This window comes from Tachyglossus aculeatus, chromosome 4, assembly GCF_015852505.1.
Source record: "Tachyglossus aculeatus isolate mTacAcu1 chromosome 4, mTacAcu1.pri, whole genome shotgun sequence".
Lineage (NCBI taxonomy): Eukaryota > Metazoa > Chordata > Mammalia > Monotremata > Tachyglossidae > Tachyglossus > Tachyglossus aculeatus.
Window position 1 is genome coordinate 128,485,027 of NC_052069.1, and position 25,720 is coordinate 128,510,746.

Below are 25,720 nucleotides of genomic sequence, written 5' to 3' on the forward strand. Positions count from 1 at the left end.
CAGACTCGTCCTCTGCCCATAACGAGCTCACTGGTAACAATGCCAGTACCACCCCGACACTGAGCTTCATCAGAGAAGATACATATTGCTTGAGAACGTATTGAGAAGCAGCTTGGTGCACTGGTTAGAGCACGGGGCTGGCAGTCAGAAGACCTGGGTTCTAATTTGACTCCGTCACTTATCTGCTGTATGACCTTGGGCAAGTCACTTAACCTCTCTGTGCCTGAGTTCCCTCATCTGTAAAATGGGGACCGTGAGCCCCACGTGGAACCTGGACCATGTCAAACATGTATAGCTCGTATCTACTCCAGTGCTCCGCACCGTGCCTGACACATAGTAAGCGCTTAACAAATATCATTAAAAAAAAATAGCTTCCCTGATAAAGTGCCAGCCCACATTTGAAATACTGTCTACAGCAACAGAATTTGGCAATGTTTCCCAGAAAGGATGCACAGGCACTGAATTTGTTTTCTCAACTGATCTATAAAACAAAAGAGCTTGCTAGCTCTGACCCCTTTGGAAAAATCATTCATTCAATCATTCAGTTATATTTATTGAGCGCTTACTGTGTGCAGAACACTGTACTAAACGCTTGGGAAGTACAAATTGGCAACATATAGAGACGGTCCCTACCCAACAACGGGCTCACAGTCTAGAAGGGGGAGACAGACAATGAAACAAAACATGTGGACAGGTGTCAAGTCATCACAATAAATAGAAATAAAGCTAGATGCACATCATTAACAAAATAAATAGAATAGTAAATATGTATGATTAAAATAAATAGAATAATAAATCTGTACAAACGTATATATAGGTGCAATGGGGAGGGGAAGGTGGTAGGGTGGGGGGGATGGGGAGGAGGAGAGGAAGAAAGGGGCTCAGTCTGGGAAGGCCTCTTGGAGGAGGTGATCTCTCAGTAGTGCTTTGAAGGGAGGAAAAGAGCTAGCTTGGCGGATGTGCGGAGGGAGGGCATTACAATCAATCAATCAATCAATCGTATTTATTGAGCGCTTACTGTGTGCAGAGCACTGTACTAAGTGCTTGGGAAGTACAAGTTCGCAACATATAGAGACGGTCCTCACCCAACAATGGGCTCACAGTCTAGAAGGGGGAGACAGAGAACAAAACCAAACATATAACAAAATAAAATAAATAGAATAGATATGTACAAGTAAAATAAATAAAAAAATAGAGTAATAAATATGTACAATCATATATACATATATACAGGTGCTATGGGGAAGGGAAGGAGGCAAGACGGGGGGGATAGAGAGGGGGACGAGGGGGAGAGGAAGGAGGGGGGTCTGTCTGGGAAGGCCTCCTGGAGGAGGTGAGCTCTCAGTAGGGCCTTGAAGAAGAGAGCTAGCTTGGCGGATGTTAGGAGGGAGGGCATTCCAGGCTAGGGGGATGACGTGGGCCGGGGGTCGATGGTGGGACGGGCGAGAACAAAGCACAGTGAGGAGGTTAGCGGTAGAGGAGTGGAGGGTGCGGGCTGGGCTGTAGAAGGAGAGAAGGGAGGTGAGGTAGGAGGGGGCGAGGTGATGGACAGCCTTGAAGCCGAGAGTGAGGAGTTTTTGCTTGATGCCTAGGTTGACTGGTAGCCACTGAAGATTTTTGAGGAGGGGAGTAACATGCCCTGAGCGTTTCTGCACAAAGATGATCCAGGCAGCAGCATGAAGTATAGACTGAAATGAGGAGAGACAGGAGGATGGGAGATCAGAGAGGAGGCTGATGCAGTAATCCAGTCAGGAAAGGATGAGAGATTGAACCAGCAAGGTAACGGTTTGGATGGAGAGGAAAGGGAGGATCTTGGTGACATTGTGGAGGTGAGACCAACAGGTTTTGGTGACGGATTGGATGTGAGGGGTGAACGAGAGAGCAGAGTCGAGGATGACACCAAGGTTGCTGGCTTGTGAGACGGGAAGGATGGTAGTGCTTTGTTAAGTGATTTGTTAAGCACCTCCTGTGTGTCAAGCACTGTACTAAGTGCTGGGAACAGGTTAATTTGGTCAGACGGTCCCTGTCCCACATGGGGCTCACAGTTTTGGTTTGAGGGAAAACAGTTTCCATTTTTCATTTTCCAGTTGAGGAAATGGAAGCCCAGAGAAGTGAAGTGACTTGCTCAAGGTCACACGGCAAGCAGTTGGCAGAGCTGGGATTAGGACCCAGGTCCTTCTGATTCCCAGACCTGGGCTCTGTCCAGTAGGCCGTGCTGCTTCTCTTTATCGGAGACAAGGTTACGTTTCACCCCCGGCACTGACTCCCAAGAGCCAGGATCGGAACCCAGGTCCTTTTGACTCCGGGGCCTGGGCTCTGTCCCCAGTCCAAGCTGCTTCTCGTTATCAGAGACGTGTTTACATTCCTTCTCCCCCATCGACTTCCACTCCCCGAAGGGAGGGGGGTGAAGGGGGAATCAAGCGCTTAGTACAGTGCTCTGCACACAGTAAGTGCTCAATAAATATGATTGAATGATGGGAAGAGGACTGTTTCACCCAGATTTCAGAAACTCTCAATCTTGTTTGTGTCTTTAGTAGTCATGTGGAGGGGGAGAAGTACCTGAACCAGCAAATAATTCCACTAACTGAGGCCAAAAAATTCAAGTACTGGGACTTTAAAGGTAGGGAGTTTTTTTTCTGGCCTTCAGTGCGTAGAATTTGCTAGTGTAGGTTTGATCTAAAATCCTCATATTATTAGAGACCACCTCATATTCCCCGTTTATCTTGTACCTCATTAGGGGCCTTAGGATCTGCAGTTTGTGGTTAAGTTGCTAGCTCTATAAGTGGCTTAACTCATTCCACTGAAAGTAGCTTTTGTTCAGCTGGGAAGGTTTGAAAACATCAAGGAGCCAGCTTAAAGACCTAAGTGCTCTTGGCACTAAACTGAAACCAATCCAGGAATATCCAAACTGATAATTGATCACTGGGATGTCAGTCCCAGCTCAAGCCCATGAATATGCCTGGCCTGTCACTAATCAGTCTGTCAGTCAATGGTATTTATATAGCACTTACTATGTGAAGAGCACTGTACCAAGCGCTTAAGAGAGTATAATAGAACAGAGTTCTAGAGTAGAGCTTACCCAACACAGTCCCAAGTGCTTGGGAGCTTATTATGGGCAGGGAATGTGCCTGCTAATTCTGTTGTATTGTCCTCTCCTAAATGCTTAGTACTGTGTTTTGCATGTAGGAAGTGCTCAATCAATACCATTGATTGATTGAGAGAGCACAGTAAAATTAGCAGACACAATCCCTGCTCACATAGAGCTCACAAGCTAGTTGGAGAAATAGACCCTAAGATACCTTATAAGCAAAAGGAATTTAAAGATGAGTAAATAAGTGGAATGGGTTGGGGGGTGTGTGGGGGTGTGTGCTTGTGTGTGAGTGTGAGAGTGTGTGTGTGTGTGTGTTCCCACTCCCCCCAATGGTCCCATTGCTTGCAGCAGAAGCAAGGTGTGTACAATAATGATGGTAATTATTAAGCACTTTCTTTGTGCCTAAAAACTGAACCAAGGACTGAAGAGAAGATAGAAGATTTTCTTCTGCCTTGCACTTGCATTTCCACCTTTTATTCACCCTTCCCTCAGTCCCACAGTACTTATGTACAAATCCATAATTTATTGATTTATTTTAATGTCTTCCTCCCTCTCTAAATTGTAAACTCCTTGTAGCCAGGCAATGTGTCTAGCAACTCTGTTCTGCTGTCCTATCCCAACTGCTTAGTTCAGGGCTCTGCTCACTATAAGACTCAAAAAATATTATTGATTGAAATGTGTCTTCCAACTCTATATTATTGTGCTCTCCCAAGCGCTTAGTATAGCGTTCTGCACACAGTAAGTGTTCAGTAAATACTATGGATCGATCGATTGAAGACAATCGCCTCAGACAAAGTTTCCATCCCACTTGGGGCTCCAGAATCTGTTCTGCGCCACTGGGCTGTTTGTTGGCAGCATGAGAAGGCATCGTGGAACTTTGTCCAGGCCCCAGGTGTTCAATCTAAAATCAGTCAATCAATCAGTGGTATGTATTTTGTGCCTCTGCACACAGTAGACACTGTACTAACCTCTTGGAAGAGTACAATACAACAGAATTGGTTGACATGAGCTTACAGTCATGGGGGGGAGACCAATATTAATGCAAATAAATTACAGATATGGACAAAAGTGCCGTGGGGCTGAGGGAGGGAGTGAATAAAGGGAGTGAGTCAGGATGATGCAGAAGGGAGTGGGAGAAGAGGAAATGAGGCCTTCGTCAGGGAAGGTCTCTTGGAGGAGATGGGCCTTAAAAGAGCCATAAAATCCCCCCATTTCCCCAGGTTCAATGCGAGCTTAACCAGGGAAGGCCTCTTGGAAGAGCTGTGCCTTAAAAGAGCCATAAAATGCCCCCATTTCCCCTAAATTCCACCTCCTGACAAGGAGGAGCACAGATGAAGGGTAAATTTGGATAAAACAAAGGCTCGCCGAAGAATGAGTGGAAAGGGGTCTACATTGTGAGGTTCAAAAAAGTCGATCTTCTAAGTGTCTTTGCCAACTCTGTGACCTTCATTAAGGCTGAGTGTAAGAGTGGATCTAGGAGGCAGTGAGGTGATGAGAGACAGCATAGAGCCCGGGCCTGGTAATTAGAATGAATTTGAGTTCTAATCTCAGCTCCGCCACTTGTCTGCTATGTGACCGTGGGCAAGTCACTCCAATTCTCGGGGCCGCAGTTCCCTCATCTGTAAAATAGGGTTGAAGATTGTGAGCCCCACGTGGGACAGGGACTGCACCCAACACAATCTGCTCATGTATGCCCCAGCACTTATTACGGTGCCTGACACATGGTTAAGTGCTTAATAAATCCCACACTTATTTTTATTATTATTCAGAAGCCACCATCTCCCCAACCAAGAAACTACTGGTACGTTGTGTGTTTCTGCAGTCTCTTCTCAGGGAACACTTTGGACTGGATGAAATTGTTTAAGCGGCTTGAAATCAATCAGTGGTATTTATGGAGTGCTTGCTCTGTGGAGAGAGCACTTTACTAAGCACTTGGAAGAGGAGAATGTAACAGAATTAACATACACATTCCCTGCCCCTATTGAGCTTACAGTCTTTCAAGACTGAAGGAAGCCCTTTTTTCCCTATCTGCCCTCCATTCTGCATCATCTCTGCTACCGTATTAATCCAAGCACTCATCCTCTCCTGCCTTGATTTCAACATCAGCCTTCTTGCTGACCTCCCTGCCTCCTGTCTCTCTCCCACTCCAGTCCATACTTCACTCTGCTGCCCTAATCATTTTTCTACAGAACCTTTCAGGACGTGTCACCCAGCTTCTTAGAACCTCCAGTGGATGCCCGTCCACCTCCGCATCAAACAGAAACTCCTCACCGTCGGTTTCAAATCACTCAATCCCCTCGACCCCTCCTACCTTACCTCTCTACTTTCCTACTACAACCCAAGCTGCACCCTTCGTTCGTCTAATGCCAACTTCGATCTCATCTATCTTGCTGATGACCTCTTGCCAACGTCCTGCTTCTGGCCTGGAGTGCCCTCCCACTTTGTATCCAGACAATTACTCTCCCCCACTTCAAAGCCTTATTAAAGGCACAAATCCTGCAAGAGGCCTTCCCTGACTAAGTCCTCCTTTTCTCCCACTCCCTTCTGCCTCACTCGGACTTGCCCTGTTTATTCATCCTCCCTCCCAGCCCCACAGCACTTATGTCCATATCTGTCATTTATTCATATTAATGTGTGTCTCCCCCTTGAGAATGTAAGTTCGCTGTGAGCAGGGACTGTGTCTGTGAATAATGTTACATTGTCCTCTCCCAAGCGTTTAGTACAGTGCCCTGCACACAGGCAGCACTCAATAAATATGATTGAGTGATTGATGCCGTTGGCTGTGTGGCAATGAAAGACACACCATTGTGAGACAGAATTCCACCTTAGATCCATCGATTCTATAAACTCTGGGCTCATTGTTTAAATTCCGTAGCTGGCAGAGAGCTGCTCAAGGTGGGCAGAACATGGGTCCTGTCACTCTCAAAGTTGGCTTCTTCTACCTGCCTCTTATGCCAACAGTTCTTCCCTGGAAGCTGAATGGGACAAAAGCAGGAAAGGGAGAAGCAGCATGGCCTAGTGGAAAGGGCCTGGGCCTGGGAGTCACCCCGGCACATAGAAAGTGCTAAACAAATACCATTAAAAAGGAAACAAAAAAACAAAAAGGCGAGACAGAGTGGAGGGGACAGTGGGGCCTGGGGTGTTGAGGGGGAGCTCAGGGAAGAGCTTGAATTGAGTCATCGATTGGTTCATGCATTCTTAATAATGACAGGCACTGTACTAAGCGCTGGGGTGGATACAAGTGAATCCGGTTCAACACAGTCCCTGTCCCACGTGGGCCTCACAGTCCCAATCCCCTTTTTACCGAAGGGGTAACTGAGGCCCAGAGAAGTGAAGTGACTTTCCCAAGGTCAAATGGCAGACAAGTGGTGGAGCAGGGATTAGAATCCATGACCTTCTGACTCCTGGGGTCTATCCACAGTGTCATGCTCCTCAATTTTTATTTATTGAATATTTTCCTAGCTGCAAAGCACTGTCCTAAGCACTGGTCAAACAGTGGATGAGAATTAGACCCCATCCTCAAGGAGTAAATAAATGGGCTGCAGGTGTCTATAATTAAAGATGTTTTTCCAGATCCTTTTAATGATGGACAGCTGCAAAAACTTCTTCTCCATAATAGCCTTCTGCCTCTTCCTTGCCTGATCCTACAGTCCCACCCCCCTGGAAACCCAGTCTCTCCAATAGGTGCCTTTCAGTGGGGTAAATGGCTCTGCTCCTTTAAAGCCCCAGAGGCTCTTGGCCTTGTTCCTATCCTGTGTAGGGTCTGTGGAGATGTGGTGGCATATTCTCCTTTGGGGTTTTGGTGAGCAGGGTCTGTGGATGCTCCCTTGATTAGGTCATTTTCTCTTTAGTTGTGACTTGATGATTTTATTGATTATGGTGAGTGAGGGGGTGGAGGAATGGGCTGGACTCCAGGGTTTGAAGTTGAGGGGTGCAGAGGGGGCACCCAAGTCTGGGATGATTCACTGAAATAGTGTGGTGGCACCTTGGTGGTTGGAGAGGGGACTGCAGTTTGGAATTACATTGTACTCACCCAAGTGCTTAGTAGTAATAATAATTGTGGTATTTAAATGGTTACTGTGTGCCAGGCCCTGTACTAAATGCTGGAGTGGATACAAGCAAATTGGGTGGTATACAGTTCCTGTCCCATGTGGAATTCCTGGTCTCAGTTGACACATGAGGTACCTGAGACTCAGTAAAGTAACTTGCCCAAGGCAAGGCAGACAAGTGGTGGATCAGTGATTAGAATCCATGACCACCTGACTCCCAGGCCTGTGGTCTGTTCTCTATATCATGCTGCTCCATTTTTATTTTGTGAATATCTGCTTTGGTGCAAAGCACTATATGAAGTGTTAGGAAAGCATAGGATAAGAATTACTCCCAGTCCTCAAGGAGTATGTGAATAGGTTGTAGGTTTCTAAAAAGACGTTTTTCCAGATCCTTTTAATAATAATCATTATGGTAGTGTTTACTGTGTGTCAAATACTGTTCATTCATTCATTCAATTGTATTTATTGAGAGCTTACTGTGTGCAGAGCACTGTTACTAAGCGCTTGGGAAGTACAAGTTGGCTACATATAGAGATGGTCTGTACCCTACAGTGGGCTCACAGTCTAGAAGGGGGAGACAGCCAGAACAAAACATATTAACAAAATAAAATGCTGGAGGAGCAGTTGCAAATCCTTGTCCTTAATGACCTTCTGCCTTTTTCTTCCCTGATCTTACAGCCCCACCCCCAGAAACCCAGTTTCTCTCCTAGGTGCCCTTCAGTGGGGAAAGTGGTACTGCCCCGTTAAATCCCCAGAGGTGTCTGGCCCTCTCCCTTGGGTGCTGCTACGTGTAGGCTGTGGAGTGGAGATGAAATGTGTTCCTTTTGGGATTTAGTGCCCAGGGTCTGTGGATGCCCCCTTGGTTAGGTTATCTTCTGTTCCGCTGTGACTTGGTGACTTTATTGATCATGGTGACTGAATGGGGTGAGGAATGGGCTGGGCTTAAGGGTTTGAAGTTGAGAGGTGTAGAGGGGAGACCCAAGTCTGGGATAATTGAAATAGTGGTAGTGACACCTTCATGGTGGGGGAGGGGGCTGCAGTTGGGAGGTATAGTGTACTTATGTGCTTAGTAGTAATAATAACTGTGGTCTTTAAGTGCTTACCATGTGCCAGGTACTGTACTAAGCGCTGGAGTGGATCCAAGCAAATTGGGTTGGACACAGTCCCTGTCCCCCAGGCCCATCAATCAATCAATCGTATTGAGCGCTTACTGTGTGCAAAGCACTGTACTAAGCGCTTGGGAAGTACAAGTTGGCAACATATAAAGTCGCTACCCAACAGTGGGCTCACAGTCTAGAAGGGGGAGACAGAGAACAAAACCAAACATATTAAAAAAATAAAATAAATAGAATAGATATGTACAAGTTAGAGTAATAAATATGTACAAACATACATATATACAGGTGCTGTGGGGAAGGGAAGGAGGTAAGATGGTGGGGATGGAGAGGGGGACGAGGGGGAGAGGAAGGAGGGGGCTCAGTCTGGGAAGGCCTCCTGGAAGAGGTGAGCTCTCAGTAGGGCCTTGAAGGGAGGAAGAGAGCTAGCTTGGCGGATGGGCAGAGGGAGAGCGTTCCAGGCCAGGGGGATGATGTGGGCCGGGGATCGACGGCGCGACAGGCGAGATGAGGCACGGTGAGAAGATTAGCGGCAGAGGAGTGGAGGCTGCCGGCTGGGCTGTAGAAGGAGAGAAGGGAGGTGAGGTAGGTGGGGGCGAGGTGATGGAGAGCCTTGAAGCAGAGGGTGAGGAGTTTCTAAAACTCTCAATCTTGCGGCTACTACCACGACTTCATTATCATCGACAGAAAACAGCAATTTTCCAGAGACAGTCTTCACCTCAAACTTTTTGCTATAGGCTTCTATTGCTTTCAGACCTGTTATAAGCTGAGTTAGGCCCATGCTTTATCCATTATTTCATGCTGCTCAACTCTTATTTATTGAGTATCCTCCTGGGTGCAAAGCACTACATTAAGTGATGGGAAAGCACTGCAACAAAATTAAACCTAATCCTCAAGGAGTCTGTTAAAGGGTTGCAGGTGTCTATAAGGATGTTTTTCCAGATCCATTTAATGATGGGCAGCTGCAAATCCTCCTCCTTAACTTTCTGCCTCCCCCCTGCCCCGATCCTATAACCCCACCCTTAGAAATCCAATTTTTTGCCTAGGTGCCCTTCAGTGGGGCAAGTAGCACTGCCCCTTTAAAATCCCATAGGCTTCTGAACCTCTTTATACCCTGTGTAGGGCCCTGGGGCACTACTTCCTGGAGTCTGTGGAAAGGAGAATGGAGTATGCCCCTTTGGAGGTTTGGTAAGCAGGGCCTGTGATGCCCCCTTGGTTATCTTATCTTTTGTTTAGCTCCGATAGTTGATGCCTATTGAATTGGTGGTGCTGATGGGTATAGGGGAGATGGGTTGGTTTTTTGATGGCTCAGGAGGGATTTGTGTTGATGCTTTTAGGGGTCAACTTAAGGCTGGGCTGACTGTTGACTAGATTCATTCATTCTTTCAATTGTATTTATTGAGCGCTTACTGTGTGCAGAGCACTGTACTGAGTGCTTGGGAAGTACAATTTGGCAACATATAGAGACGGTCCCTACCCAACAGCGGGTTCACAGTCTAGAAGGGAAGACAGACAACAGAACAAAACATATGAACTAAATAGAATAAATATGTACAAGTAAAATAGAGTAATAAATACATGCAAATATGTATATATATATATATATGTATATATCTATATATATATATGCAGGTGCTGTGGGGAGGGGAAGGAGGTAAAGCGGGGGGATGGGGAGGGGCAGAGGAAGGAGGGAGCTCAGTCTGGGAAGGCCTCCTGGAGGAGGTGAGCATGCACACACACACCCATCTGCCCCCCGCGAGAGAAGCACATGGCTTGTGGGCTGGGGTGACCTTTCTTTTTTCCAAGTGACCTGATGGGCAGGCCTGGCCAAGCCGAGCCCCCGGGCCGGCCAATGGCCTGTAGACACGTAAAGTGGGTGGGAGGAGGAGGAAAGCTGAGAATCAATCAGTGGTATTTAGTGAGCGCTGTCTGTGCAGAGCACTGTACTACATGCTCGGGAATACAGTACGGAGAGTACAATATAACAGAGGTGGCAAACAATCAGTGGTATTTGAGTGTTTACAGTAATGCAGAGCACTGTACTAAGTGCTCCAGAGAACAGTTCATTCAATCGTATTTATTGAGTGCTTACTGTGTGCAGAGCACTGTACTAAGTGCTTGGGATACAACAGAGGTGGCAATCAATCATTGGTACTGAATGCTGTCTAGGTACAGAGCACTGAACTAAGTGCTTGGGAGAATCCAGTATAACAGAGGTGGCAATCAATGGTATTTTTTGAGCGCTACATGCAGGGCACTGTACTAAGTGCTTGGGAGAGTATGATACAGCATGACATGTTCCCTGCCCATAACAAATTTAAAATTGGGAGAGGAGACAGTGTTCGGGGAGCCCCCACTGGGGCCAGTCTCACCTCTGCAACATCACCAAGATCTGCCCCTTCCTCTCCATCCAAACCACTACCCTGCTGGTTCAATCTCTCATCCTATCCCGACTGGATTACTGCATCAGCCTCCTCTCTGATCTCCCGTCCTCCTGTCTCTCCCCACTTCAGTCTATACTTCACGCTGGTGCCCGGATCATCTTTGTGCAGAAACGCTCTGGACATGTTAATCCCCTCCTCAAAAATCTCCAGTGGCTACCAGTCAACCTACACATCAGGCAAAAACTCCTCTCGGCTTCAAGGCTCTCCATCAGCTTGCCCCCTCCTACCTTACCTCCCTTCTTTCCTTCTCCAGCCCAGCCCACACCCTCCTCTCGTCTGCCGCTAACCTCCTCACTGTGCTTCGTTCTCGCCTGTCCCGCTGTCGACCCCCGAGCCACGTCTTCCTCCTGGCCTGGAATGCCCTCTCTCCGCACGTCCGCCAAGCTAGCTCTCTTCCTCCCTTCAAAGCCCTACTGAAAGCTCACCTCCTCTAGGAGGGCTTCCCAGACTGAGCCCCCTCCTTCCTGTCCCCACAGCACTTGTATATATGTTTGTACAGTTTTATTACTCTATTTTACTTGTACATATTTACTATTCTATTCATTTGATTTTGTTAATATGTTTTGTTTTGTTGTCTGTCTCCCCCTTCTAGACTGAGCCCGCTGTTGGGTAGGGACTGTCTCTATATGTTGCCAACTTGTACTTCCCAAGCGCTTAGTACAGTGCTCTGCACACAGTACAATGAATACGATTGAATGAATGGGGTGGCATGGGGGGAGAGGGGGAGTTGGTTTTATATGGATGATTCATAAATGACTTGGGTGCTTAAGGTTGGGGTACTTGGAGAATTTATTGATTATGGTGTTCAAGGGAGGTGGAGGAATGGGCTGGGCTCAAGGATTTTAAGTTGGTGAGGAGGGGAGACCTATGTCAGAGTTAATTCAAAGGTTGATGGTGACGCTTGGAGGGTGGTGAGGGGCCTCAGTTGGGAATTGTAGTGAACTCACAAGTGCTTAGGAGTATTAATAATTGTGGTACTTAAGTGCTTATGCGCCTGGCACTGGAATGGTTACATAAAATTGGGTTGGACACAGTCTCTGTCCCACATGGGACTTACATTCTCAATCCCCATCTTACAGATGAATGAACTGAGGCCCAGTTAAGTGACTTGCCCAAAACAAGACATCAGGCAAGTGGCATGACCTTCCGACTTGCAGGCCTGTGCTGTACCCACTATGCCATGCTGCTTCTCATGTCCAGTGATCAGCAAGCAGTAAGTACTCCATAAATATGATTGTGTGTGTGTGTGTGTGTGTGTGTGTGTGTGTGTGTGTGTGTGTCTGCTCATATCAATGATTTGGGTTGATAATCTAGTGTTTGGATAACTGATATCTACTGTACCAATTTATCCAGGAGGAGCTGGAAGGGTGGGGGTGCTTGTGATGGGGGTGTGGGGGTAACTTCCAGGGCTAGATAGTCAGTGTCAGCTGCTTTATTGATGTGTGGGCTATGGAGAGGGCTGAGGGTGTTATGGGGAATGTTTGATACCAATGACTTATCTTTAATGCTGATGTGGTGGTGATGGTATTGGTTAAGTGCTTACCATGTATTAAGCTCTGTTTGAAGTGCTGGGGTAGGTAGAAAGTTGGACGTGTGTGTGTGTGTGTGTGTGTGTGTGTGTGTGTGTGTGTGTGTGTTGACAGTGTTTGTGGCCCAGCCTCTGATTTGGTTCCAATATTCCTGTCTCAGAGGGGCAGGGCATGCTACGGGCTACACAGGTTTTGGTTTTTCCTGACTTGGAGATGCGTCTGGGTCCCAGGAAGAGAAGTGTCTGCTTGGTTGGGACAAGAAAATATCTCTGGAGTGGAGGAGTTGAGGGGTTGTGATGCTATGCAGTCTGTCTTCAGGGGAGATAACTGGTGCTCTGGATCCAGAGACGAGGGTTTTAGGAGGGGGAGAGAGGAATGGGGCAAAAACCATAGGGTGCACGCTCACTGTTTCTGTGTGTTTTTGTGTGTGTCTCTGTCATGTTGCCCTCCTTCTGTGCTCTTGCCAGTCCCCAGTTAGCTAGTATTTCCCACTCAACCATAAAGTCTCCAAGGCCAGTGACCTTGCACAAACTCAAAATGGGACTGTTTGAGAATGTGGTAGAAGGCGAGGGCCTGCTTCTGCAAGGCTTGTGCCCTCCCATCATCCACAACGGGGGTCCACATCCAGCCCCCCTCCCCTGGAAACCTCCACAATCCCCTAGTGGATTCAGGGCCGTGGGTCGGTCCGGAAACGTCCGTATTGGTGCGTCAAACTGTGAGCCCCTCCGATGGGGGAGGGGTGGGGTGGCAGTACTGTCACGTGCCTACCGCGGGCAGGTTTGCGCCGATCTCAGCTGGCCGCCTTGGGACTCTCTTTGGGCTTCCCAGTTCCTTTAACCCAAGATACACATTGCCCCTTCACCCCATGGGGCTCCATTTCAGCCCCCCAAAGCCTAGCAATGAGTTGGGGTTCAGTGGCTGCACCCGTGTGGAGTAGACTGTAAACTCATTGTGAGCGGGGCATGCGTCTATTATACTTTTCCCAAGCACTTAATACAGTATTCTGCACTAAATAAGTATGGTGGACTGACCCAGAGCACCATAAACACAAGAACGGTTGTAATAGCAAAAGCTGTCACCAGCAGTAGTCCTTCAGTATTTAGTAGATGCAGAGCACCCTACTGAGCGTCTGGGAGACTGTTACAAAGTGCAACTCTCTCCTTGCGTTGGAACCTAGTCTACAGAATATTTTCAGATGACTTCCCCCTGACCCGTCGTGTTTCCTACTTAAGTGGATGAAATGTATTTATATTAATGTCTGTCTTCCCCTCTAGATTGTAAACTTGTAGTAGATGGAGAATCTGTCCGATAGTAAGTGCTGGCTACATAAAATGGACTGATTGAAATGGGTGTCTTTAGCAATTGAAGCCTCTCACCCCCATCCTGCTCTTAGTATGCCGCTCTGTCAAATAACATTTGACAAACAGTACTGCTGTCTTAATGCAATATTGCCACCCTTCACTCTATGTACTGTTTTCTACTTGTACCGCCGATTCAAGCTTACCTTGGGTTCAGTGTGCACAACATAATGTAGTGACCTTGTTTGTGGCAGTCCACCAGTGGGTGACTCAATTTTAAGGTCTGTCATGTAGACAAGAAGCTTCTCGGGAGCAAGAGCCACGCATGCTGAACTCTTTGAAGCATTTGTCCCAGGTAAGAACTCAAATACCAGCAACTGACTGAGTGACTTAGATTGGAAGCTCCCAGTGGCCAGGGACTGTCTCCTACATGCAACTTGCCAAAGGGGCTGCAACCTGGGGTCAGATTCCCCAGTCAGGCTCTATGGGTGGAGAGGGGAGGAGGGGCAGGGGTGAAGGTGGAGCCTGGCACAGGGTAAGTATTCAGGGCCTCGGCTGCATGAAGAGAAAAGGGAGAAGCACAGCTTCTTTCTGCCCCTTGGAGAAGTCTCCCAGACAATCCTGCTCAGAGTTAAGAGAGAGAGAGAGAGAGAGAGAGAGAGAGAGAGAGAGAGAGAGAGTGTGTGTGTGTGTGTGTGTGTGTGTGTGTGTTGGCGAGTGGGTCGACGGGCTAAGATTCTGTGGGGGAATCCCCCACTGCCTGGGGTTTCCTGCCTAGGCGTTATAAAGCCAGCCATCTCCTCCCCTGCAGGGTGTGTGAGTGGCAGCTGCTCTGTCCTATTTCTGCCTATCTGGCTGGGAGATGTCTCTGTCTCTCTCTCTCTCTCTGTCCCCTTCCTCCTCCTCTCCCCCCCCCCCCGCCCACACACGAGACAGTCCGGCTACGGGGTGGGGGCACAGGCGACAGTACCCTGTGACCCAAGCAGGGGGGCAAAGCGAGATTGCCCTGACATCTCACTAAGTGTATCCTTAGGGTCAAGGAAGGAGCCTGAGCCCCAGATGCATCCTGGGAGACCCGGCCCCCTGGTCCATCCCTGCCTCCCCAAGGACAAGTTGGTGCGGACAGGATGGTTAGTGTTAGAGAAGCAGCGTGGCTCAGTGGAAAGAGCCTGGGCTTTGGAGTCAGAGGTCATGGGTTTGAATCCCGACTCCACCACATGTCTGCTGTGTGATCTTGGGCAAGTCACTTCACTTCTCTGGGCCTCAGTTCCCTCATCTGTAAAATGGGGATTAAGACTGTGAGCCCCCCCGTGGGACAACCTGATCAGCCTGTATCCTCCCCAGCGCTTAGAACAGTGCTTTGCACATAGTAAGCGCTTAACAAATGCCAATTATTATTATTATTATCCCTAACTCTGGGGCTATTTGGGCTCTGTTCTGGGCAAGTTGGAGGAATCAAAGAGTCAGTGACACTTATTGAACAAAGCCTAGAAGACTAGATTCTATTCTTGAGAGAGTATGGTGAAGAGGTCCTTATTTCTGTTATACACAAACACAATCCACTCTGTCCTTGTAGTCCACAAATCAGAGCAGTGCCAGACTCCAACTTGGCCCAGTAGTGACCCCTAAGCGGGCTCCTCTCAACATTTAACTTCTTCCTCCTTGGCTGGAGGACTGGGCTCCCCACTGGAGACCTGCACCCTCCACCTCCAACTGCGTTGGGCTAGCACTCTCCCCAGGGGCGGGCTCAAGCACACCTCCTCAGGCAACCAACCGTTACATCCATCTCCAGGAAGCTGCAGTGCAGTCCTGAACCAGACCACCGGGCCCCATGGACAGTGGAGTACTGACCAGCTATTTACCGATGCCACAGACGCTCATGCATTGCGCCGGCCCCACCGAGGGGGAATCGGTTGGCACCAGGCTCCTGCCCCCGGCCATCCCCCCCACTACCGCCCCCCAGCCCACAACTGTATCCCCTCCTTTCAGACTATGCCATTTCTCTTGGTGAGGGGGGGTGTCAAGGGTCAAACTGCATCACGGGATCCAAACCAGTCTCTTGCAACTCCAGGCAGGGATGGAGGTGTGTACATGTGCCTCGTGTGTGAGAATAAGGGCCGGGACTAGAGCAGGGTGAGAGGGGCCGCCCTTCTTTGGACTGTGAGAGGGTTCTGGAAATGGGTCTAGAGTTCTGTGCAGGTACTCCGTGGACTGCAGGGGCTGGTGTGAAGTCGCACTGGGGCCCTTAATTCTATAGTCAGTGAGACTTCCTGTTGCTCTGGTTCATTGGGAGTTATCTGGCCAGCTCTGGCTTCAAGAATACAGACTCCCTTTCCTGCCCGAGAGGGGGTGCCCCTTGGGTAGCGGGGTTCAGGGACAGGAGTAGTCGGGGGGGGGGGGGGGGTGTGGGTGTGTGTGTGTGTGTGTGTGTGTGTGTGTGTGTGTGTGTGTGTGTGTGTGTGTGTGTGACTATCCTATGTTCTCCATCCCTTCTGGACGAGCAGAATGAGTGGTGCAGAGGACTAGTATCAAATCTTCGAGTGGGAAGATGCAAAGTGGTATCCCCCCATCCTACCAACAGCAGTGGCATGGTCTGGCCCCCTGCTCTCCTCCTCCCCTTTCTGTCCCCTTGGCAGCCTGGTCTATGTATGCCCAAATGCATCTGTGTGGAATAAAATGTGTATGTTCTTCATCACTCATGAGTCCCTTGAGCCCTTGGCAGCCTGCACTGCTCCCCAGAAGGGTTATAATTTGTGGGTACCAGCTGTGTAATCAAAGCAGGAGTGATGTCACCAGCTTCTAACTTGTAAATTGACAACTTAGCCCCCTCTCTCTTGCCTCCCAACCCCCAGATCTCATCCCTTCACTCTCCCCCAGGCAGGGTATGGGGGCTGTAGTCTTTTACAGATGAGGTAACTAAGGCCCAAGAAGACAAATGACTTGCCTGAGGTCACACAGCAGCAGAGTGGTGGAGCCAGGTTTAGAACTCATGACTATCTCACTTCCAGGCTTGTGCCAGTGGTGGATGAGGAAAGGAAGGGCTGAGATTGGGAAGGCCTCCTGAAGCAGATATGTTATTAATAAGGGTTTGAAGGGGATAGAGTAGTTGTGTGTTGGATGTGACGAGGGAGGGTGTGCCAGACTAGATGCAGGACATGGGCTAGGGGTCGATGGTAAGATGGAGGCACAGTGAGAAGGTTAGCTCTAGAGGAGCAGAGTGGGTGAGCTGGACTATAGAAGGAGAGAAGTGAGGTAGGAGGGGGCAAGGTGGAGCTCCCTCTCCCCCTCTCGGACATGTGCTTGTGCATGCCCACAAACACACACACATGCCCCAGATAACCCACCCTATCCCCGCCCCCCCCCACCTGTAATTTTATTTTAGTGCCCGCCTCCCCCGGTAGCATGTAAGATGCTTCAAAGCAGGGATGGTTTCTACTAGCTCTGTTGAACTCTCCCAGGTGCTTGGTAACGTGATCTGCATTACCCCATTGATTAATCTCCCATGTGGCCTCTTCAGTGGTGTCCAGCCTGCTGAGCCAAACCACCCTCCTCTAGTTAATAAGGCAGCAAGAGGAGAGAGAGGACAGAAGTCTGGTGAGAAACCATGTGGTTCACATGCTCTCTTGCATAATAATAACTAACCTGGGCATTTAAGTGCCCACTATGGCCTAAGCACTGTACCAAATACTGGATAGATTCAAGATTATCAACTTAGTCTCAGTCCCCATCCCACATGGAGCTCAAAGTATGAGAAGGAGGTAGAATTGGTATTGAATCCCTGTTGTTGTCATATTATTATTATCACTGCTACAGTTAAGAATAATAATGTCATTTGTTAAGCACTTAGTATGTGTCAGGAACTGTACCAAGAGCTGCGGTGGACACAAGCAAATTGAGTTGGACACAGTTCCTGTCCCACGTGGGGCTAATACCATGAGTTCCGAAGACTTTTTTTTTTCCTAGTCTGAGTGGCAAAATCGCTTTTTTGGATGCTGGTATTTCTGGATGCTGCAGTGAGTCTGTCCAAATCTTTGTGGAATTGTGATAATTGTTATAAGCCCATTAGTGACTCAATCAATGATATTTATTGAACACTAACTGTATGTAGAGCACTGTACAAAGAGCTTGGGAGAGTCCAGTACTACTGAGTTGGGTGACGCGTTCCCTGCCCACAATGAGATTACAGTTTAGAGGGGGAGAAGACAGACATTAATATAAATTATAGAGAGAGGAAATAGTAGTGTGGAAGCATAATTGATGACTTGATGACTGTGGGGAGATGCCCCCCAAGTCAGCTGGGGTCGCTGACCAGAGGGCGGCTCCCGGTTCTTTAGATTGGGCGACGATGAGCCAAAGACCAGACATCGAGGCAGATTGATCAGTTCTGCTTCTTTATTGGGTGCACTCACATAGCTGTAGCGCAGCAAGCAAGCGAAGGAGGGGGTCTGGGTCCTAAGCAGGGCTCGATCTAAACAGCTACAGCTAAAAATAATAATAATAATAATGGCATTTATTAAGCGCTTACTATGTGCAAAGCACTGTTCTAAGTACTGGGAAGGTTACAAGGTGATCAGGTTGTCCCTTGTGGGGCTCACAGTCTTAATCCCCATTTTACAGATGAGGGCATTTAGGCACAGAGAAGTTAAGTGATTTGCCCAAAGTCCCACAGCTGACAATTGGCGGAGCTGGGATTTGAACCCCTGACCTCTGACTCCAAAGCCCGTGCTCTTTCCTACTGAGCCACGCTGCTTCTCTAGCGGCAATGCCTCATAGACAAAGCCCCCTTGTACCGGTTAGCCCTCCCCGTATTCCCAGGATGTCTATCTGGTTGGGACAGTTCCCGTTCCGCAGCCTTGGGGTGTAGCAGTTCCGTGTCCTTGCCGTGGGTTGCTCAGGAGGAGGGAGGGGGTGAATTCACAGGTAGGGCACTCTTCCCACACTCCACCCCTTCGCCCCCTCCGTATGCCTAGAGCAACCCGGAGCTGGAGACCACGATAGTTTTAGTGGCGGGTCTGCGCGAGTAACAGCATCCTAGCACCAAAGCCACGCAGAGCACGACACACCCTAGCACGACCCACTGGGACCAATGTCCCATTCCCACACTCCCACACCCTCAAAGCCATGAGAACTGCCCACGGTCTGTCACCATCTTTTGGTTCAGTGTTTGTATCTGCAGTCTGGTTTTGGTTAGGCGGAGCATGGTGCGGCTCCAGTCTCACTGTGCATCCACCAGGGCTTGTCGTATCACTTTCGTGGCCTCCTCCGCTTGCTCCAGCCAAGCTATTGAGTCCGCTAGATCTGTCGCAATGTCCCAGAGGAAGGTGTGGTGTTTGTGCCACTCTCATCTGGAGAGGTCGATACGATTACCAGTGCGCGACCCTCCTAAAGGTGTACCTATTACTACAAACAAGTGTTAAATTAGCACAGGCAGCACTAACATTTTAATTAAAAGTGATCACGGTTATGTTTATATGTTCTCCAAAAGTCCAACAGAATTTCCCACTATCCAAATACCAGTAGTCTTCCTCCTCCACCCCAGTGATGGAAATCGGCCAACTGTCCTCTGCACCCTCACACCCCCTGGGGTCTTTACTCGCGTACATCCAGAAGGAGAGAAGGGCACTCATTGATTCCTGGTCCCGTTCCACCATCCCCATCTCTCCCCCGGGGGGTTCACCCGCTTGCCATCATGCACCATCCCTAATCCCACTATATGGCCGTGGCTCGCAGGGGCAGGTTGTCCAGCGGGTGGCGTACCCTCAGCTTACAGTAATGGGCGGTACACCCACGGTATAGTATCTGAATGGCGGGCCACGCGACAGAGGCTGGATACAGGCGAGCCAGGCCCGGGGGCTGCTGTGCTCGGTTTCTTCCGTTAGGGTGGTGATATATGGTAGCAGTCCTAACTGAGTCTGGATGCAGACATCCGACCAGGCGACGTTTCGGGCCCAAGGGACCAGCTCTCCTGTGAGGTTGCCTGCCCATGTTTTCAGAGCTCCAGCTTACAAGTGACATTCTTTTCCACCCCCACCCCCGCCCCACCATGTCCTGCGACATTCCAGTGCTACTTAGCTGCTGGGTCTGGCTTTCGTTTTGGAAGTTTTGGTCTCAGGCATCCCATAGGTCTTGTATGTTCCATACCCCTAATGCTCTGCCGACCCATGCAGTGGTGTCTCTCTTCAGCCATCCGGGGGCCCTTGCCGGCTACCCACCGGCTCCATTGTCACCGGAGCTGGGCCGGGGCAGTGGAGCGGTTCAGGTGATGGGTATCTACCTACCCTGGTTCCAGTGACCAGGACATTACCTCGGTTGTCCATCGAGTGTGGGTGACCAGGTGAGCCCCTTCCAGGGTGGCTTCCCATAGGTATGCGGCCCTGGTCCCCGTGTATTCATTATCCATACCGTCCAGTATTACTTCGACAACCAGCAGGGGCATGCCCAACTTCCAGGAACCATGTGTGGCATTTTCCCATCCCGGGGTGGGGGCGTTCAGCCAATAACCATACTTGTGCCATGGAGGTGTGATCTGGGAGGGGCATTTCCCAGGCAGCATGATAGGTGCCACTAATGCTTCCCAATCCTCGTATCCGGCCAGTTTCTCGGTTTTTGGGTCGAGGCGCAACCATGCCATTTTCGTGCCCGTGTCATTGGTGATCTGCCACAGCGTGGTGCCCGCTGCGGTGATGTTTGTGACACTTGTCTTTGACATCGTGATGTTCACACTCCGATCATGAGAAGTGTCCAGCATATGGCAGGGCACTTGCACAGTGGCGTTGAATACCGTCACGGTCTCCCTCGTCCCATTGTATTCTCTGGATGCGATTACAGTGGCAGGCACCCGTCGTCCTTTAGGGGTGGCATCCCGCCACACATCGGTTCCACCGGTCAACGGTGCCGGAGTGGTGGTGTCACCTTCCAGCCGGGTAAGGGCCACAGAATGTCATGTTGCGTGGCCCACTCCTTGACCTCGTGCCCTGTAAAGCAGGTCCCCTGATCTGAACCTATGTAGCCCGGCAAGCCATATCCAGCCCCCAATCAATCAATCAATCAATCGTATTTATTGAGCGCTTACTATGTGCAGAGCACTGTACTAAGTGCTTGGGAAGTACAAATTGGCAACACATAGAGACAGTCCCTACCCAACAGTGGGCTCACAGTCTAAAAGGGGGAGACAGAGAACAGAACCAAACATACAAACAAAATAAAATAAATAGGATAGAAATGTACAAGTAAAATAAATAAATAAATAAATAGAGAATAAATATGTACAACCATATATACATATATACAGGTGCTGTGGGGAAGGGAAGGAGGTAAGATGGGGGGATGGAGAGGGGGACGAGGGGGAGAGGAGGGAAGGGGCTCAGTCTGGGAAGGCCTCCTGGAGGAGGTGAGCTCTCAGCAGGGCCTTGAAGGGAGGAAGAGAGCTAGCTTGGCGGAGGGGCAGAGGGAGGGCATTCCAGGCCCGGGGGATGACGTGGGCCGGGGGTTGATGGCGGGACAGGCGAGAACGAGGTACAGTGAGGAGATTAGCGGTGGAGGAGCGGAGGTTGCGGGCTGGGCAGTAGAAGGAGAGAAGGGAGGTGAGGTAGGAGGGGGCGAGGTGATGGAGAGCCTTGAAGCCCAGGGTGAGGAGTTTCTGCCTGATGCGCAGATTGATTGGTAGCCACTGGAGATTTTTGAGGAGGGGAGTAATATGCCCAGAGCGTTTCTGGACAAAGATAATCCGGGCAGCAGCATGAAGTATGGATTGAAGTGGAGAGAGACACGAGGATGGGAGATCAGAGAGAAGGCTGGTGCAGTAGTCCAGACGGGATAGGATGAGAGCTTGAATGAGCAGGGTAGCAGTTTGGATGGAGAGGAAAGGGCGGATCTTGGCAATGTTGCGGAGCTGAGACCGGCAGGTTTTGGTGACGGCTTGGATGTGAGGGGTGAATGAGAGAGCGGAGTCGAGGATGACACCAAGGTTGCGGGCTTGTGAGACGGGAAGGATGGTAGTGCCGTCAACAGAGATGGGAAAGTCAGGGAGAGGACAAGGTTTGGGAGGGAAGACAAGGAGCTCAGTCTTCGACATGTTGAGCTTTAGGTGGCGGGCGGACATCCAGATGGAGATGTCCTGAAGGTAGGAGGAGATGCGAGCCTGGAGGGAGGGGGAGAGAGCAGGGGCAGAGATGTAGATCTGGGTGTCATCAGCATAGAGATGATAGTTGAAGCCGTGGGAGCGAATGAGGTCACCAAGGGAGTGAGTGTAGATTGAGAACAGAAGGGGACCAAGCACTGAACCTTGGGGAACCCCCACAGTAAGGGGATGGGAGGGGGAGGAGGAGCCTGCAAAAGAGACTGAGAAAGAACGACCGGAGAGATAAGAGGAGAACCAGGAGAGGACGGAGTCTGTGAAGCCAAGGTCAGATAGCGTGTTGAGGAGAAGGGGGTGGTCCACAGTGTCAAAGGCAGCTGAGAGGTCGAGGAGGATTAGGACAGAATATGAGCCGTTGGATTTGGCAAGCAGGAGGTCATTGGTGACCTTTGAGAGGGCAGTTTCCGTGGAATGAAGGGGACGGAAGCCAGACTGGAGGGGGTCGAGGAGAGAGTTGTCGTTGAGGAATTCTAGGCAGCGCGTGTAGACAACTCGTTCAAGGAGTTTGGAAAGGAATGGTAGGAGGGATATGGGACGATAACTAGAAGGTGAGGTGGGGTCAAGAGAGGGTTTTTTTAGGATGGGAGAGACATGGGCATGTTTGAAGGCAGAGGGGAAGGAACCAGTGGAGAGTGAGCGGTTGAAGATGGAAGTTAAGGAGGGGAGAAGAGATGGAGCGAGAGATTTCATAAGATGAGAGGGAATGGGGTCAGAAGCACAGGTGGCCGGAGTAGCACTTGAGAGGAGGGAGGAGAGTTCCTCTGAGGATACCGCTGGGAAGGATGGGAGAGTAGCAGAGAGTGTTGAGAGCCGGGGGGATGGAGAAAGGGGGGAAGAGACTTTGGGGAGGTCGGACCTGATGGATTTAATTTTGTTAATGAAGTAGGAGGCCAGATCGTTGGGGGTGAGGGAAGGAGGAGGGGGAGGAACCGGGGGGCCTGAGAAGGGAGTTGAATGTACGGAAGAGCTGGCGGGGGTGATGGGCATGGGTGTCAATAAGGGAGGAGAAATAGTTTTGTCTGGCAGAAGAGAGGGCTGAGTTAAGACAGGGAAGGATAAACTTGAAGTGAACGAGGTTGGCATGGTGTTTAGACTTTCGCCAGCAGCGTTCAGCAGCTCGAGCATAAGAGCGAAGGAGGCGGACAGTGGCAGTGATCCAGGGTTGTGGGTTAGTGGTGCGAGAGCGGCGAAGGGAAAGGGGAGCGAGTGAGTCTAGCTGAGTAGAAAGGGTAGAGTTGAGAGCAGTAATCTGATCATCAAGACTGGGTAGAGAGGAGAGGGCGGCGAGGTGGGGTGTGAGGCGCTCCGAAAGATGGGTGGGGTCCAGAGAGCGGAGATCTCTGTGAGGGAGTAATACGGATTTACAGGGGAAAGGAGTGTGAGTGAGGAGGCAGGTGAGAAGATTATGATCAGAGAGAGGGATTACAGAGTTGGTGAGGGTGGACACAGTGCAGCGGTAGGAGATGATGAGGTCGAGGGTATGACCAAGTTGGTGAGTGGGTGAGGTGGGGTGGAGGAAGAGGTTGGCAGCGTCAAGGAGAGATAGAAGGCGGGCGGCAGAGGAGTTGTTAGGGATATCCATGTGGATATTGAAGTCTCCGAGGATCAGAGTGGGCATGGAGAAGGAGAGAAGGAAGGTGAGGAGTGGGTCAAAGTCGTTAAAGAAGTTGGAAGTGGGGCCGGGAGGGCGGTAGATGACGGCTACAAGAATCTGGAGGGGGTGGTAGAGGCGAATAATGTGGGCTTCAAAGGAAGGGAAGGAAAGGGAAGGGGGAGGAGGGATAGTGCGAAAGCGACATTGGGGGGCGAGAAGGAAACCGACACCTCCTCCTTTTCCGGTGAGTCTGGGGGAGTGGGAGAAGAAGAGGCCTGCACTGCAGAGAGCCCCCATCACCTGAAGCCCTTGTATAATAGCAACCTGCATGGCTGCTGCCACCGGGTAGGCAAACACCACTCCTGTATGGGTATGCACTGCGGTGACCACGTATCTCTTTTCCTGGCTTAGGGGCAGGGGCCCTACATTGGCCATAAGTCTGACAATTCTTTTGCCTACAATGTTTACAATCTCTCAAGAATTCACATACCTCCCTGTGGGTTCCTTTCCACCCTGGTCCCTCGATAGGTGGCATCCACCCCTCTATGAGCTAGTGCCTCATGTACCCCCTGGATGGTGTCGGTGGGCCCTGCCTCCCACATTTGTGCGAACGTGTCTGCCTCCTCATTCCCGGGAGTTCCCCGGTGAGCTGGCACATGGTATACAGTGAGGGGGGCCTCCCGGGCTCTTAATCTTCGGGCGATGTCACCCCACATCTGTTTTCCTACACCTCACCCCATGCTACCGTCCACCCCTTGGCTTCCCACACCCCCAACCTTGGGGCTAGGCTGCTGTATATGGCCCATGAGTTGCTTATCAAGGCATCTACGTCGGGTGCGTGGATAGGAGCATCCGTTCCTCCCCGAGTTCAGCCTATTGGCTGGCCTGACGGACCCCTTCTTCCCAGGGGATGGCATAGGGGGCGTGGACTGCAACCTCAGCCCACGTACTCGGCTTCCCTTTGGCTGACCCATCAGTGAACCACGTGCCAGTTGGTGCCTCCCCCTCCCCCTTCTCCACAGGCCAGTTCTCTCAAATTGATACCGAGGGGATCGAGGGAGGGGGTCCTCGGTCCTCAAATGTCACCACCCCCAATATACACTCGGGTACTGCCTTGATGAGTACCTGATAGGTGGCAGGGGCCATCCGGCCCACACCCAATTGGAGGGTGGTTCTCACGGCGGAGGTGCTGTGCCCCCCAGACCCTTGTATCCACATACAGGGGCCGGTGAATTTGCTGGGGTCCCAATGTATAAGGGTGACTCCTGCACCATTGTACACCAAGGTGAGGGTGGACTGAATTTCCGGGGACCCCAGTAAACAGTCAGGGTAACATATGGCTTCCTATCCCCTCCTATTGACTTGACCCAAAGGGAGTGGCCTTGTCCACTTACCTACAGCTGGTCTCTCCATTTGCTCAGGTCCGGGAACAGCAGTGCAGAAGGTGCCACCCCGGGCTGAGTGAGCGGGCCTCCTTTTTTTGCGCCCGTTGACACTTTCGGGTGCTTCAGCTTTGGGTTTGCATTCCCCTATGGTATGCGTCTGATTCTTAGGCAATTTTTTCCACAGGGCAAACAGCACTGTGTTTGGCTGCTTATGTGTCTTTTCTCGTTTGGTTCTGGCTGCTATTAAATCTCTCCAAATTTGTGGTTGGAATACCTTCTGTATTGCTCCTTCCGGAGAAATGGGCTTTGTCGGGGCCACCCCTCGAATCCTGCTAGGCTTTGCAATCAGCCCCTCCAGGTTGCCTGAAGCCAGAATAAGGTCCATGACAGACTTGCCCATCTTTTCATTCATTCATTCGTATTTATTGAGCACTTACTGTGTACAGAGCACTTTACTAAGTGCTTGGGAAGTGCAAGTCGGCAACATATAAAGATGGTTCCTACCCAACAACGGGCTCACAGTCTACAACGGGGAGACAGATAACAAAACAAAACATGTAGACAGGTGTCAAAATCGTCAGAACAAATAGAATTAAAGCTCTATGCACATCATTAACAAAATAGAATAGTAAATACGTACAAGTAAAATAGAGTAATAAATCTGTACAAATATACAAGTGCTGTGGGGAGCTGAAGGAGGTAGGGTGGGGGGGGTGGGGAGGAGGAGAGGAAAAAGGGGGCTCAGCCTGGGAAGGCCTCCTGGAGGAGGTGAGCTCTCAGTAGGGCTTTGAAGGGAGGAAGAGAGCTAGCATGGTGGATGCCTGGAGGAAGGGCATTTCAGGTCAGGGGAAGGACATGGGCCGGGAATCGACGGCGGGACAGGCGGGAACGAGCCACAGTGAGGAGGTTAGCGGCAGAGGAGCGGAGGGTGCGGGCTGGGCTGTAGAAGGAGAGAAGGGAGGTGGGGTAGGAGGGGGCGAGTGATGGAGAGCCTTGAAGTGGAGAGTGAGGAGTTTTTGCTTGATTTGTAGGTTGACAGGCAGCCACTGGAGATTTTTGAGGAGGGGAGTGACATGCC

At 50.2% G+C, this 25,720-nt stretch overlaps 1 long non-coding RNA gene across 1 annotated transcript in view; it reads left to right on the top strand.

The window, feature by feature from the left end:
• LOC119927044 overlaps positions 1-11,821 on the top strand; it is a 37,583-nt gene extending 25,762 nt beyond the window's left edge. The window contains exon 4 of the long non-coding RNA XR_005450386.1: positions 11,779-11,821. This is a non-coding gene — a long non-coding RNA (uncharacterized LOC119927044). The remainder of the gene's footprint in view (positions 1-11,778) is intronic.
• The last annotated feature ends 13,899 nt before the right edge of the window (positions 11,822-25,720 follow it).